The sequence below is a fragment of the Pteronotus mesoamericanus genome, unplaced genomic scaffold (genome assembly GCF_021234165.1).
Source record: "Pteronotus mesoamericanus isolate MK-2021 breed Mesoamerican mustached bat unplaced genomic scaffold, CSHL_Meso_final scaffold_167, whole genome shotgun sequence".
Taxonomy (NCBI): domain Eukaryota; kingdom Metazoa; phylum Chordata; class Mammalia; order Chiroptera; family Mormoopidae; genus Pteronotus; species Pteronotus mesoamericanus.
Genome location: NW_026555308.1, coordinates 37,317,276 through 37,334,161, shown reverse-complemented (window position 1 = coordinate 37,334,161; position 16,886 = coordinate 37,317,276). Strand labels below are relative to the sequence as shown.

Genomic DNA, 16,886 nt, shown 5'->3' with positions numbered 1-16,886 from the left:
AGGCATCTTGGCACAAGTTAGCTCTGAGGGTCTCTCATAGGGCTCATGGAGGCGTTGACCAGGGCTGGGGTCCCATCTGATGCTTGGCGGGGGAAAGATCTGCTTCAGAGTTCCTGTGGTTGTTGGCAGGATTCAACTCCTTTTGGGTTGTTGGAATGAGGGCCTTAGGTCCTTGCTGACTTTTGGCTGAATTCTTCCTGGAGTTCTTTGCCATTTAGGCTACTTCATAGGGCAGCTTACTTACTCAATACCAGCAGTGGATAGAAATCAATATCTTTGAGCAAGAAGGACGTTACAACATTAAGTAACTTAACTGAGGAAATGACTTCTCATCAACTTTGCCTTATTTTCTCATTTAGAAGCAAATCACAGGTCCTGCCAACACTTAGGGGGAGAGGATTACACACAAGAATGTGGAGTATCAGAAAGTGGGGTCACCTTAGAGTCTATCATAAATAGTGTCAGAGATAATTACAGCCTTTTTCCAGAGAACCACAACTCTTTTTATTTCCTTAGCCATAATACCCTAGAGTGTAATGACACAACTGAATATGATCAAATAAATACAGTGGGGTGGAACATATAGGGAGGAATCAGGTTTTTAAATTATACTTGTCCACTCATGTGGAGCAGAGACTGTCAGGAGGAGGAAAAGTTTGAAAAAATAGAGAAACAACTGATAACAGTTCAATTAAAGTTCAAAGGGGTCCAAAAGTGGGCATCCTTAATGCCCCAGCAGTGACAGACCACAGGGATAGGGAATCCAGGTGAGCAAGGCAGATGTTCCCCATTGAGGGATTTGTCAGCAGTATGTCCCCATCAAGGTGTAAGGATTTCTAGCAGTACTGCAGTTCTTGGACTTGCAAGAACATGAGGAAGGAACCAATGCTGCACAGAATAGCAAAATAAAGACATAGATCTAAGAAATATCTGTGCACAAATTTTTAGAACTGCAACAAACATTTCAGGGGAGGGCTTGGAATAAGAAACCTAGATGTCATACCTAAATTACAAGACCAGTTCAGGTAAATCCCAGAGCACTTACAACTCTTAACTCCTTAAATTTCTTTTGTGCTTGGACAGCATGGAGTCTAGGGGTTGTAGTAAAATTAAACCTACAGCTCTGTGAAGAGGGAGCCCTAGAAGAGAAAATCTTGCAGGATCTTTTGACAGGTGATGGCTCAAAGGCCTTGGGGACCTTGGCAACATAAGTAGCCTCCCTTTCATCTTCCCATTTTTTTCTTTGACACACTGTCTCCAGGGCCTACAAATATTTTCCTCCAGTTCCCAAGGGCTTTTCTATTGTAAGCCATTTTCAAATAGTGGAATAAAAGACCTTGTATCTTAGTCTTTGAATTTCAAATATTCTTGGAGAGCTAGAAGTCTTACATAGGAAAGTGGTCTCTTATCTATGTCTTTATGAACGCATACCTACAGAGAGCTGCTTCTCCTTCAATAAAAGGTCATCTGTCTATTTACTCATGAAATGATTTTTTGTTGAGCCCCTATCGGTGCTACGAACTGGGTTAGTGCTGGAATAAACCTGTTAGGAAAATGTACATTATTCATGCCCTCAAGATCGTTTAGTCTAGTGAGGTATCAGACCTGTCAAAGATTCACCTGCACATGGGAAAGCTGGGGCTCTAGCAGGGCATAGTAAGGGAGAATGTGGTGTCTTAGCCATGGGTCATCATAGAGGAACAGGCTTGGTGGATGAAGACTGCTTTCTCCCATGTTAAGGATTTTATTTTATTGTTTCTATAGCATTACCAGGATGGAGCACTCTTTTTTTTTTTTTTAAATTTTAAGAGATCAGTTCACGTATACAATTAAGAATGGATTGAAGAGGGGACAAGTGTGGGTTCGGGAAGATCAGTAGGATGGATATACAGTAAAAGATAATGTAGCTTGGCTAGGGTGGTACTATAGAAAATAAGTTTAAAAGATACTTTAGGAAATGTAAATCAAGAGGCCTATGGAGACAGTGCTTTCTGTCTTGAACAACAGAATAGATGGGAGTTCCAGCTCCTGAGACAGACATCAGTTGAAGAAGCCCATGTATTTCAGGGAAGGAGAATCCAAGAGCAGATTATGAGTTAAGATTTAGATTTGTGGACTTCAAGAGGCATCTGAAATGTCCAAAAGAAAATATCAGGTAGGTAGTTGCTAGATGGGCCTAGAACTTAGAGTAAAAGTTTGGGTTATACGTAATTCTAATAATATTTGGTAATTCCTGGGCTTAGATGATATGGCCCAGAGAAGGAAAAAGGAGGAGAAATAAATGGACCAGAATGCCATAAATACTTTATAAAGCCTCTGGGTCACAATGGGCTTTAGCAAAACACACTGATCTAATTTGACTTTTTTAAATCAATTAGTTATGGTGACTTTGGGCCTGAGGATAGACTAGTAAGTACATAAACTGAATAAAGCAGCTACTCTCATAGCACTGTAAATTTAAAGAGCATTTTTATATTCAAACCTAATTAAAAGCTAAAAATGCAGATAAATATGTGGGTAGAAAAACAGGAAGTATCTATATTGAATGTGTTTTATTTTTCAGGCTGAATTAAAATAATTCCTGAAATGATTAATAATACCAGTTCTGCACGTGGAAGTGAGGGCGTATTACTCCACAGTGTGCATGTCTGCATGTGGCAATGGCATCTCTCTCCGTCCTCTTAGTTTAGAGAAAATAATTCCTTTGATTGGGTAAATTTTTAAACATGGAAACTTGAAAGGTAGAAATTAATTTAATCAGTTAGCGGAAGTCTAAATTGCTTTATGTTTTGATTCCAAATACTGAGATGGGAATGCCCTCGTTAAGGATGAAGAAGGAATCAGGATTCCAAGAGCAGATAGGAATCTTATGAAACCATTGAAGACAGTTCTCCTTGGGGGATTTTGTAAAACTTGAAGAAAGTTTTGCTTTCTCTATCTTAAGGATCTCTTAATAGGACCATTTTATTACTCTCATTTGGGAGACTTTCAATATTTAATTAATCTTTTTATTAACCAATAATTAATCTTTTTTCATATCTAGTCAAATTTCTTACTATACTTTAAGGCATTTTTAACAATGTAATGTAATTATTTATATATTCTGACAGTCAGTATTATTTTACATTAGTTTTAGGTGTACAGTGTAGTGGTCAGACAAGTATGTAATTTACAAAGTGAGGCCCCCGTCACTTCGGGTCTTTCTAATACCCATCTGGCACGGTGCATAGTCACTACAATATCAGTGACTATATTCCCTATGCTGTCCTTCACATCCCTGTGACCTTCTTGTAACCACCAATCTGTACTTCTCAATCCCTTCTCCTTTCTAACCCAGTCCCCCAAACCCCCTTTCATCTGGCAATTCTCAGTCTGCTCTCTGTAGCTACAAGTCTGTTTCTGTTTTGTTTGTTTATTTTGTTTTTTAGATTCCACATATCTTATTCAGAATGACGGGCAGCTGCCTGGAATCTTCCATATAATAATTCTTCATGTAAGTGGGGAGATTAAGGAAGTCAGATCTTATCATCATCATCCAAGTTAAAATAAAAGGAGCAATGTGCAATTACATATTTAATATGGAGAAAAAATAAAAAGTATCATAGATAACCAGTGACTGGCAACCCACAAGGGGAAACAACTCCAGTCAACCAAGCCTTTTCTCTAAAGTCCCTTTTCCATACCTTTTTTAATATATATGTCTATTCTTCTGGTTTCTCTTTAATTGTGGAGAGTAGAAGTAAATATGTAGAAAGATGGTCCTGTGTGTGAAAAGTTAAATCGATGAAGACTCTTCCTGTTGTCTTGGACCACATGGGCGAAATTTATTTGCTAATTTAACAAATGTGCATGCAGTCTCTTGTCTGTACCAGGCACTATTAAGGTTCTTGGGCTACAGCTGAGAAAGTACAATGAACAATTGAAACATGCCTTCCTTCCTGGACCATGAATAAAACAGAATGTATGGGTGACTCTGGATGTTGAAAACTAGACTACTTCTTGCTAATCTAGTCCAGTTGTCTTCAGAGAGCACAACTACTGTTGGTTTTATAGTCGGTTGCTCAGACAATATCCATTGAGTGTCCACTTATGCCAGGCATTGGGCTCTGATGGAGCTTGTCACCCAGCCAGGAAGAGGAAGCCAGAACACAGATCATCACATGACAGCCTGAGGCAATCAAAAGGTTTTGCAACATAACACAGGGTAACAGCTGGATAAGTGGCTAGGATTCTAAGGAGGTGTTTTACTAAATTATGTCATAAAGTATATATTTTTCCCCTTCACAATGTTAGTGGAACATACATAATGTAAAAATAATTTGAGGTCAGCCTGTATTCCTATCAACTAACAGAGTCTCTGTGGTAGCATGGTGTGGAGAAGTTGTAATTCTCCTTCCTCATTCTGGGAATCTCTTTGCTCCAAAGCAATTTAGTAACCTGTCAGGCTTGTATTAAATTCACTAACCCTAGTGATTATTCCATATGATTATGTTTATTAAATATATGCTTCTTAGTAGCAAAATGTGGACAATAATTTAGATGTTCCAGGAAACTTTAAACTTTTCTAATTTGTGCAAATGTCCTTTTTGTTTGTTAACTTGCCTTTTAAACACCATATTAAATACTAACCATTTGTCACTTGCAGAATGTTTTTACTCTTCCTCAACCATGGCCAGTGTTGTGCAACTTATAAAGACAACAAAGTAACATTCTCTGCTGTGGGTTAGCTATTAGAAGTCTGTATGAAGGCACCCGACTGTGTAAGGCTGGTGAAAAAGCCCTTCTGAAGATCCTACCCAATCACTTAACGTGCATCATCCTTTATGGAAGATGACACCAATGCCAATGTTGCTACAGAAATGTCAGATTCTCTTTGTAACAGATGTTGTTATCCAGGCTTCCAGAGTTTTACCCCCTGGTTGGAATCATGGTAGGCTATCTGTCACTTAAGAGATCACCATTCTGAGTGACTGGGGAAACACTGGCACATTGCAGAGAGAGAAAAAACATTGTGATTTTTACAAGGGAATAAAGAGATTGTAGTAGACAACTTTGGGGTTATCGCCAAGCTGAATAACCTGCTTTTTCTTTTGGTGTTTGATTCTAGATGAGGAATGGGCTGACCAACTTTGTGCTGTATAAGCCCTACACCCTTGGCCATAGATGTTTGGTCCAGTGGTAGATAAATAGGTGTTTGCTGGAATTTCTTGGTCTTTTGGAATTGGAATATAAACACACCTGCCTTTGTTTTTATAAGAGAGTTCAGAACATAACTAAGCATATTGGAAAAGGGCTTACCAATAACCAGAAAGCAGCAGACCTAGGACCCAACTGGAGGTGTTTGTATGAGAAAGGGACTGTAACCATGTGACTTTGGAGCTGTGGGGGTACCATATTCTGCCCTGTGAATGCAGGAGTGAAGAAAGCAGGTCTGCAGAGATTGCAAGGAATGAAGCAGAAGGTAGAGGATAGAAGAGATATGAGAGATATGAGAAGGTAGAGGATAGAAGGAGAATCCGAGTGGTTCCAGTTCCTTCCAGGTGAAGTGGCTGTGAAATGCATACCCAGGAACCCAGATGGGTTGTCAAGCTCCCTCAAGTCACAAAGGGAGAGTGAGAGAGAGCTGAATCCCCACAGGAGAACCACAAGGTCATTGTCAGAGGAAGGGAGAAGAGAAACCAGGAAAACAAGACAGCGGATGACCTCTGTGGTCCAAGTGGCAAAGGGAGAATGGTTCAACAATTGGGAGCCTTTTGCGTACCCAGTGAAAGTGACCCACAAATTATATGAGGAGTCATTGTAGAATTTGGATTTTTAAAAAGAATTTTTAAATATAAATGCAAAGTAAATCATTATTTTCTTTATCTCTATTAGTATTGATTTTGTGATCACTTAACCAGAACTGGGTTGATATTTGGCTCATATAGTATATGAAGAAAGTTTTCACTAGGAAATTAATTGTCAGAAGAGAGTTGTTATTTACTCACTTAAATAAATACTTTAGGAGGCAGTTTTGCAATACCTCTTTGCTAATGATTATAAATATGTTTTTCAGGCTCACTTTGAAAATTAAAACAGTGTTGAGTAACTCGAATGTAGAAATGATATTTCTCCTGGTGATAGTAGTCATTCAGATTTGGTAAATTTCTATTTGGACTTCATCCATTTTTTATTTTCTGGCAAGTTGTAGGAGACTGGTCTTGAACAATTGTCAATTAATTTTTGCTGCTTAAAAAATTATTCTTGGTTTAAAAAGATGAGGACATGTTCTAATCTTTTTCTTCTCAGGACAATTACTCACCAGTTTGTTTGATTCATCACAAAATTACCATCTGCTGCCATGAGTATGAGAAATTATGCAGGGAAAGGGGTAGACAGCTCTTGTTTGATAATGGTCTTTTGCTGCTTTCTCTGCCTTTAATAAGGTTAGGAGGGCTCTGTGACCTTCACAATGGTAGACATTCAGCCATGGAAAAAATGGGAGTAGAAAGCATGAGCACATGGGGGCAAGAGGGGACTCTACTTTCTTCTTTATTTTTATAGGAGAATCCAGGACATGACTCAGCATATTGGAAAGGCTTGCTTAATGGTAGCAGAGAGCATCAGACCTAGGACCCAGCGGGAGGTTTTCTAACTTGGTCACTTTTGCACCAACACTGTGTGACAACTCAGAACCCGAGGAGCTATTTTCAGCAAAGCTTAAGGAAGGCAATCTGCATCTTATCTGTTCTCCTACCCACCTCTCTGTGACTGCTAGGGAAGCCCTTCGAGTGCGTCACCATTCCTTTTCCACTAAACGGCGAATGTCTCAGCTTAGTCTTAATACCTGGGAGTGGCCAGCACCAGTGCCCGGGTCACTGTTTCCTCAGCAGTGGCAAAATGCTTGGGGCGCCAACAATCTGCCTATGAAATGATGGGAGAACAGTAAAGTACTTAAGTCTATGGGCCTGTTCATTAGTATGTGTAGACCCAGGTGGCCAGAAAAGCAACAAACCAAAGGGCTCAGAGGAAATAAGACTTGACCTGTCCTGGAAGGAGCAGAAACATTCAGGGAGGTCATTGAGAAGAAGGGAAGATTTCCAGGTGGGCAGAACCATACGAACCAATATAGAAATGAGAATAACAACATGATTAATATCCATGGAGCCTTTATAATTGTGCAAGGCACGTTACCATGTGTTTGACATGCACTATCTCATTTAATCTCTCCAGACAGGTACTATTGTCATTCTTACGTTAGTGCTGAGGAAAGAAGGAAAGGGAGGTGTCTTGGCTCAGCACTAGTGAGCGGCAGAGGCTGGAGTACATCTGATGGATATAGCTGCAGAGGGCATGGGAGGCTGGCCCTGCTGTAGCCAGAGGCTTGTGTCGTTATATGGCTGCTGTGTACCGCTAGTCTTTAGCTCGAACAGCGGTCCAGCAATGGAACTAGAGATCTGTAAGAGGGAGGGTTTGCTCTACGGAGTTTCCCCAGCTTGGGGAAAAGCTAAGTCTTTGATGTTCATATGATTTCCAGGAGACTTAGAGCTATCAACACACACCCCCCACACACATTTATTATATTGGAAATACTGATATGTGAGAGAAAGTCATCCATACATACCTATTGGATAGCTTTGGTCTGTCAAGCAAAACCAAGACCACATTCCCCGTGCCACTGATGGAGGCATCCTTCTTGCTTTCCCACACTCAGGAACATCTGGAGGACGTGGCGCTTCCAGAGACAAGATCAGGGGGTTGGGGGAGGGGTTGAGGGTTTAGGCCTTGGAGTTGGACAGACCTGAGCTCTGACCCCATGGCCTCAATTTCTTCGTATGTAAGATGAGGGTAATAGTGGTGATCTTACAGGATGGCTGTGATGAGTAACATGCAAAACCCCCCAAAGTTGTTGATACCTTAACAGGGAGACAGTAAGCCCTCAGTAAATATTAATAAAAGCCACCTGGGCAGGAGAATCAATTTATTCTTCTCTAAGTTTGATCACAATAGTTTTCAGATTTAGCCAAAGCTATTCTGTGGCCTGGCCCAGGAGCTGTTCCTAGAGTTTGGTGGTCTGACCTGCAGACCACTGACTGCTGTCAGCACCTTGCCCTCCATTATTTGAGTGCCATGGGGAGGTGCTGTGTTCAGGCAAGCAAATCAGGCATAAAACTAATATAGATCCGATAAATTAGGAGAAATTGTGTATTGTAGAATTTTCTCATTTAAAAAGCATTCTTCATTGGCTACCTTTTAATAAGAAGCCTTTTTGTGTTAACCTTTTTTTAGCTTATGTAACATGAATTTACACACACCAGTTCTCTAATCTGACTTCACCATATTTAGCTGATGTTATTTTTAACCACTATTATCTTACACACCAACTGATGCAGGTAAGCAGCCCCTCTCTCTGGTCCCTTCTATTTTTGGCAAAGTCTTACCTCTGTGCCTTGAGTATTCTGTTCTCCCCTCTTGGGACACCTTCTTCCTCCTCTGTGTCTTGTCACATCCTCCCTTTTCTTCACAGCCCAGTTTAAGATCTGCATGTTCTAAGAAGCCCTCATTGTAGACCCCAGTCCACACTGATACCTCCCTTCTACCCCTAGTCATTTTGAAAGGCATAGGACATATTTGCATCAGCCTTTGAGAAAAGCATACCTGTCCTTGAAATCCATAGAACTCCAAAAGGCTTTTGTCACTGAGCAAAATGACTCTAGCCCAAACACTCCATTTAGGTGGCCATGCTGAACGAGAAGGACGAGGCAGGCTTACTATATCCTGGCGTCTAGATGTATAAGGTTGTGAGATAGTGGAGATTATCATTATCATGCCATGAGGAGAGGAGGGAAAGTCACCAAGGACAAAAAGACACACACACGTATACACACGCGAAGTTATTTGTTTACTCAACCAAGGGCATATACAGAATCTATGCCAGGGGAGATCAACGATAGCTCTTGTAAATGAACTTCATTTAGGGCAGTGTTGGTATCTTTGATCATCATTTAGCCAGAAAGCTCTTGATTTCTTTAAAGTAAATCCCCAAACATTATGGAAATGTACCTGTTTTCTGTGATTTCGTTAAATTAGACTTAAGTTCATTTTTCATGTGGAAAACGAGCTTCAGACTTCAGCATGATGAATCGTTTCCTCCTGCGTGACAGCGGTGGAGGAAGTTCGTTTAGTGCAGCTGCCGTCGTCCTGGCTGTCTCCGATTCTGTTCTGGGCCCGTGGTGATTAATAGGATTACATTACAGCGAGCACAGCTGCCTATTTGTTTATCCCAGCACCGAGGTCAATGCTGAGGCTCTTATTTCAGGGTTCTCTTGGTTTCGAAACCTAGTTTATCATGTTCATAAGGTAATAAACTTCTGCTGTATCATTGCCCCATTGTGATGCTAAGTGAACTCCCTCAGAGCCATCGAGATTTGGGAATTTGGGTCATGTGTTTGGGAAGTATTGACTGAGCACTGAGAGTGAGCAGCAGTGCTGGGCACTTGTACTGTGCTCAGGAAGTCAAGGCCATTTTATACTTTGGGATCCACTGGCAGAGAATGAGTGGTAGCTTGCGAAAGTCAAGGTCGAATGGCAAGTGACTGATATCTTACTGGGCTTTGGTATCGTCGGTAATAATGTAAATAGTAAATTAAACTAAATAATTATTATTTTCCATATTTGTTCAGATTGTGAAACACCTTTCCATTTTGTGGAGCATTGAAAAATACTGAGATATTTAATTAAATTTAGTTTGATTTCATGTAAACTAGGAGATATATATTACACACCTGTATCACTGTATGATTCTGGGAATGGCATATGTAAAAGTTTGAGCTGCTCTGTCTGGGATCAGATCAACCCTTACACTTGGGCAAGTGAGGCCGCTGCCCCAGTCCTCGTGCCTTGAGGTGCCCTAAACCCCTCTCTGATGCCTGGAACTGTCCTGGGGGCTTTTAGTGCTCTTCATCCAGGGTACCCTTGGCCTGGATTGGGACATGAGTGGGCCCCAATCTCATTTTCTTCCACTTAGGGTATCTGCAGCTCTCCATTTCATGTAGAAGGCTGACCAGATATCCTGAGGAACTGTGGAATTTGCAGCTGTGGAATTATCCCAGGACTCCATGGCTGGGTTCATATGTCTGGGCCCTGGTTCCAAAGGGAGGCCTAGTGAGCAGATTGCTGTTGCTGGCCAGTGAAGTATGTATTTATTTTGTGAGCTCTCACAAGATCAGGCTGTCAAAATGGTGCTCACATCTTCACTTTGGGTAACTCACACACGTTGGGCACAGGATGAGTTTAAGGTCCTTGAGGTATCTGTGGTCCACCACTATCCTTCGTGTTAGTGCATTTGTAAGGATCCCTGTTTTGGCTTTTGCCTGGCCATGTAATGATTGTTACCTCCAGTCTGCCATGCCTGAGGGTTTGGAGGCAGCTGTCCTGAGCCCATGATCTCCTGCACCCAGGGCGGTTGCCCCATCCTCTCCACAGGCACCGTATCACATGCTGGGCTGCCCTTAGGGGTGGCTGTGCCTTTCTCCCCACAGGCATTTTAAAACCTGCTCTACAGTGTAAATGGACCCTCCCAAATGAAGTAGCCTCTTGCCTCAGTTGATGCGGTGATGTCTGGCTCTCTCAAGCTGCTGGACAAGGAAGAGACCTTCCTTGTCCTAATGAAAATGCTCCCTTTATCTTCCCCACTGGTGGCAATGTGTGGGGCAAGGGCGAGGTCAATGTGGGAGGATCGTATTCTAGGAATGCTGTGATTATATCTTAAAGGGTTAAAAAAGACATGGGGTCAGAGGATGCGTCATTCTATATTTAGACCACACTCTTCTGAGCAGTAAACTTAAAATGACCAGGAAAAAAATATCATTTGCATTTTCCTGCATCTTTTATGTAAGACTTCATTGGTAGACATTGTCAGTGAAGTGGAGTAAAAACTTCTGTGACAGCCAATGGAAGCTGGTGTTGGTGCGCAGCACCATGGGTGATGTAGTCAGCAGTAAGAAGGTACCCAGTGTTGAATAAATGAAATTAGGGAACTGCAGAGGCAAGAATACCTACATTTAAAAGGAAAATACAAACAGGTTGTGAAGGGGCATGGCATTGTGAGTAGTATGTGCATTGCTACCTTTCCTCATAGTGGGTGATAGGAAATTAGCCAGGAATGATGCCTATGACAATAAAACATGCATTGATACGTCCTGGACCTGCAAGAAGAGATAGTGTTTGGACACTAAGAAACTTCACATGCAAACTTGAAAAATAAACATTAGGTATCTCTGCCTATTATTCTATCTCTTCATTGAAAAATCTCTATACCTTACATGAGCCTATGAATTCTTATATTGAAAAATTCAAATTGCCACTACTTAGACATGGGGCCCACAAAATTATTTGTCAAGGGTCCCTACACTGTAGGGATGGCCCAGTTAGGCAGAGTATTTATTAGTTGTACTTAGGAAATAAGAGGCTCTCTGCGCTGCCTGTTGGAAGCTTCATGTGGAACTTAGACTCAAAGCTGGAATTTACTCTCTTCAATAAAAAGGAGAGAAATGTGAAGCACGCTACGCCTCAGCAGAGAAGGAGAGCCGAAGAGGGAGGAGAGGATGGAAGAGAAGCCCACGGACAGAGGAGAAGTTGCCCTTGGGGTAAGAAGTCACAGCGGAAGACATTTAGTTAAGAACACGGGAGGAAAATAATCTCTTTTTAGTGGAAGATGAATACCTTCCTTTTAAAATATGGGCTATATGGGTTTGGGAATGCAGAGTCACCATTTTCAGCAACTGGTAATTAAGAACTTTTGAAGAAAGATGTGTCTATCCATTGTCAAGCTGGCTTATGTGACAAAGAGCCGTGGGAGAGACACGGTATAAGAACGGCAAAAAATGGACAGTGCAACACAAAGATAAATCCAGATTAAAAGTGAACCAGGCAGCACTCCTATTAATTGAGGCCATGTTTTCTTTTGTCCAGAGATCTGTTATATCTCTAATTCATTGTAATTTTCCAAATGACTATTGACAGACTCTTTAATCACATTTGCAAGAGGCTATTATTTTGCCCATTTGTTTTCTCTATGCTCAGAGGTTTGTATGTATTCAAAACAAGCAGGTGCATTCTCGGCATAGTGTCATTTCTACTAAGGTGAGTTCAAATGCCCGGTAGGTGCCTTGTCTTAATGCTTTTTGTCAGCTCAAATAAAATCGTCTTTCATGTTGTCTTTGGCCTCTATTGTCTTTTGGCCTCATGTTGTCTTTTTCCCTTTTGACTTCTGGATATGTCTGAGGGTTCACATTACTCTGTTGTATTTCTCTTAGTCTATGTGCTCCTACTTCCAGTTTTTAGTAAATGTCCATAAAATGCGGCCCCCTCAGGCATCCCTTTTGTAGCTACTCTGATTTCTTGATATTTTTTCCTTGTTCTTACTAATTGAAATTATTGGCTACACCAGGTCTTGTCAGCATGCAGGTGCTTGTTGAACTCATCTGGTCTTTAACTGCATTCTAAGAAATAGTATATTGAAAGGTCTGTATCTCTTTAAACAAGGCATCAAAAATACCTCATGCGTGTTATACTTCATAAAATATACATTATGAATATATATTTCATTGAATTCTCTCGTTTTCTATTACTTTGATCAGCTAAAATGCCTGCCATAAGAGAGACAATATGGAGGCAAGGATGATAAGCAGATCGAAATTGCCAAAGATTTAACTTCAAAGTTATTAGATGTTCAAATAAAAGAAAAGGACCTTTAAGTGACGCCCAAGTTCTCCCTTAACCTCACAAGTAATTCTTGAATATTCATAGCTCTTCTTTAGAAACCTAGAAAAGAAAAATCACAGAACAAACCACCTTTTCAAAACTGGAATTCACTGTGAGCAGTAAGGTAAAGAGCACTTGTGTACCTTTGGAGAATCTAAATTATTACAGGTAGAAAGTTCAACCTCAGAAACATGGTCTGCCTCCTGGAATTCATTGTGGGTAGTGAAGTAAGGAACATTGTGTGTGCCTTTGGGGAATATAAATTATTGTGAGAAGAAACTATAACCTCAAATAACTCCCCTTACCCACCCACAGTTACCTGGGCAATCGCATCCATCCCTGTTCACCTTCTCTCTCTGCTCCAGGTACTGGGGCCCCTTCCCGAGTCTTCAGCAAACACTCTTGCCTCAGGAAGGTGCATTTGCTGTTTCCTCTGTTCTGAATGTCCTTCCACCAGAAACCTGTGTAGCTTGTCTCTTCACTTCCTTTCAATAATCTGTCAGCTCTCTCTAGCTCAACGTGGCCTTTCCTCCCTGGTTGGAGAAAGTTGTCACACACCTCCTGCACGCACACTCTATTTGTCTTCTGGGCTTTATTTTTCTCCTCAGCACGAGCATATCTATCACTGTAAGTATTTTATTTATCTATCTTATCTTTTCTTTCCACTTCACCAGGTGTAAGCTTTGGAGGATAAAGACTTTTTCTCTTCGGATCATCGCTGTATCCCCAGCACTAAACTAGTGCTTGAGGCATAGCTGGCCCTCAATAAATCTTTGTTGAGTGAATAAATGAGACATCAACTACAAGGGGCGATTGGCTACCTAGAATTTTGCTTTACTCTGTATATGGGGGGAGGGGCAAAAGCAGGTTTACAATTGTGAGTGTGAGTAAACCTTTTGCCCCACCCTGTATACTGAAGAAATAGCATCATAACAGAGTATGTTGAACTGAGGGATTTGGTATCTTTCTCTCTCATATATATATATGGCTAGGGTATAAAAAATCAATTTTTTAATACCCTCATGATTGGTATTAGGCTACAAGTTAAAACAAAAACAATCCCCCTAAACATCAAATTATTTATATTCCCTGTTTTTAAAAGTCATGCTAAGTGATCTGGAACCTTTTTTGGGAGAGTGGGACTACTTTCTATATGTTGTCTTGGGATCTCAGATGAAATTGAGGTAGAAAGTTTTATTTTTATATCCTGTTGCATTAGCATTAACATCTTAAAATTTATTTTAATGACTATCGATGGGATTAATCTGAGTAAACTAGTGAAAATGAAATTGTAGGGAACATTGCTCCCAAATATATTCTGAAATAAATAGGAAAAATGTTTACCTCTGTTCATGTCTCCTGCTCTACAGCTTCCTATAAAAGGGAGGTGTTCAGTTATTGGATGGTTTCTCTGCTTCTCTGTAGATCTCTGCAGCACAGCTTGAAACAGAGTCTTAAGGTCAACCCAGAGTCAGCTTGGGGTATTTTTCATAGAAGCTTGCATTTGTTGAACATTTACTATGTGCCATCTATGGGTTTAAGCACTTTATGTGTAATGACTAGTAAATTGTTCCGCAAATCCTGGAAGTTAAGATATATTATTACCTCACACTGCAAATAGACTTCTGAAGTTCAGAGAGTTTGTCACTTGTTCAAGTCACAGAGTCATTAAGCAATTAGAGCCAAAGTAGATTCCACACTGTAGTGGAAAATGTATTGTATCATGAGCCAGGATATCCAGTTCAAATTGTACTTCTGCATCTCTCTGCCTGTGGATGTGACTAGACATTTATAACTTCTCAGAACATCAGGGCCACATCTGTTAGTGAGGGATTTGAGATGTGGGCTAAAAGTAAAATTTAAGTGTATTTAAACCTGATCAGAAATGTCTTTTTGATATGTAGACTGAATAATTATGATCAAGTTTTGGGTGGTTTATTAATTAAAATTCAGGATTTTTTTTTTCTAGAGCTCCTACTATAGAAAATGAAAAATGATTGTATTGGTTTCCCAGAGTTGCCATAACAAAGTACCACAGAGTGGATGGCATAAAACAACAGTTTATTGTCTCAGAGTTCTGGAGGTCAGAAATCTACGGTCACGGTGCGGGCAAGACCAGTCTCCCTCGGAAGCCTGTGGGGGGTCCTTCCTTGTCTTTCCCAGTCTCTCATAGCCCCAGGCATCACCTGGCTTGTACTGGCATCACTCTTGTCTGTCTGCACTTGCTGTTCCTCCTGGGCCTCTTCACATTATCCTCCCTCTCTGTGTCCAAATTTCTCCAAATTTTATAAGCACACCAATCATATTGGATTAGGGCCTACCGTAATTACTTATTTTAACCTCATAACCCCTGCAAAGACCCTGTTTCCAAAAAAGGTCACATTCTGAGGTACTGGAGGTTGTAACTTCAGCGTATGTTTCCAGAAGACACTGTGTAACAGCGATTTTATTGATTCATATTCTTTTTGGGACTCATGTTAAGATTAAACCATGGTGCTCTGTTTAGTCTGCCTGCTTTCCCTTAAGGGGATCCTTATATTAACTGTCTGGATTCCTTATTCAGGTTATTTTCTAATACTTAAAAACAGGAAATCCAATGAAAAAATATCAAAGACAATTCCAGTAAATATAAATCTTATTTGAGCTTCCCTACATTCATGAATTCCCCCAAGCCAACTCCAAATTCAGAGTAATATTTATTTTCCTTGGCTAGGTAAAATAAAACTATGTGATTTTCTCAATAAATAAAAGCGCCTTTGATTATGTTATGTTAACTTGTATTAGTCAGGGCCCTAGCTGAAAATGGATGACACACCGAGATTAAAATAATTCAAGGCTTCAATAATGGAAAATTTGCGAAGGTGTGGGTTTGGTGTCCTGTGCTAAGAGAAGCAGAGCTGTTACTATCCCTCGAGCTGAAGGAAAGCAATGAGAGAGGTGTTACTGGAGAGTAGAAATAGCCTTTAATTGTGGGGCACAGGAGGGAGCAAGGTAATTCTACTTGTTCATTCAGTCCTGTTGTGTCTCTCCTTTAGCTCAATCCAATCGCAATCCACAGTAGAAGAGAGCCCTATATAGTGCATACGTGTCAGGCTTGCGCGGGTGGAGAGCAGAATGAAGTACACGGGAAGATGACCCAGCACAAGATGTGATTTTAAAAAGAATTTCCAGAGAAAATCTCTTAGAAACTAATACGTACATATGGAAAATTGAAAAGTAAGTATAGAATCCAATAGTGGAGATATAATATCTGAATAAGACTTCAAGAAAGAAAAAACAGAGATACATATTTGGGCACATTTAAAGGAGATTTAGAGAACTGGAGAAGAATTTGAAAGCACACTAATGTTAAGCCCGTAGGAAATTAAAACAGTTATTAAATCTGAAGAAAAAAATTGTACAAGAAAACAATATAATCAAAGTATACCAATTAGTTACACATATTAAATAATCATAATAAGGTAAACACTAAAGAGAGTATAATACTCTTTGGGGAGGATGGAGGAGGAGGAAATAGGGAAGTGGCGTGAAGCAGTAGAAGTACAGAAATGGTGAAAGAGCTTCTGATTCTCACCTTTCATTGTGGAAAAGACAGCAGTTAATCTCCATGCCCTCAGCTGCCCGCCCTCCCTATCCCTATCAAGTGGTACACTGTAAAATAAGAGTATTTAGTGGTGTTGACTTTAATGCCCAAAGAAACAGCTCAAAGACTTTATAGACAGGTACCTCTGGGGAATAAGCAAGGATGGAAAGTAGGTCCATAAATACTAATGGTTTTTATAACAATCCTTTTAAAAAAATTTAACACATAAAACTCTGTATCATTGATAAAAGCAAACTTTAAAAACAGAAAGAAACAGCATGGGATTGGAAATAAAACTGTTCCAATTACAAATCTGTTGTTTCCTTATTGTGAAACTTAACCTCTCTGAGCCTCCCTTTCTTTACAAGAAAAATCATGACTAAATGCAGTAACTTCTGTGAAGCACTTAATTTTAGTACGTACTAACCTTAAGCAGGCTTTAGTAAATGGCGGGCGTTGAACTTAGTTAGGTATGTTGTCTAAGCCTCTGAGGAGGAAATTTAGGGTTAGCAAGGGTCAGTAATGTGTTCAAAGTCACACAGCTAAAAAGCAAAAAGCT

General features: G+C 40.3%; 1 long non-coding RNA gene across 1 annotated transcript in view; it reads left to right on the top strand.

Annotated features, from left to right (window-relative positions):
- LOC129083903 (uncharacterized) overlaps nt 1-16,886 on the top strand; it is a 117,987-nt gene that overhangs the window by 44,236 nt on the left and 56,865 nt on the right. The gene's annotated exons all lie outside the window — the stretch shown is intronic.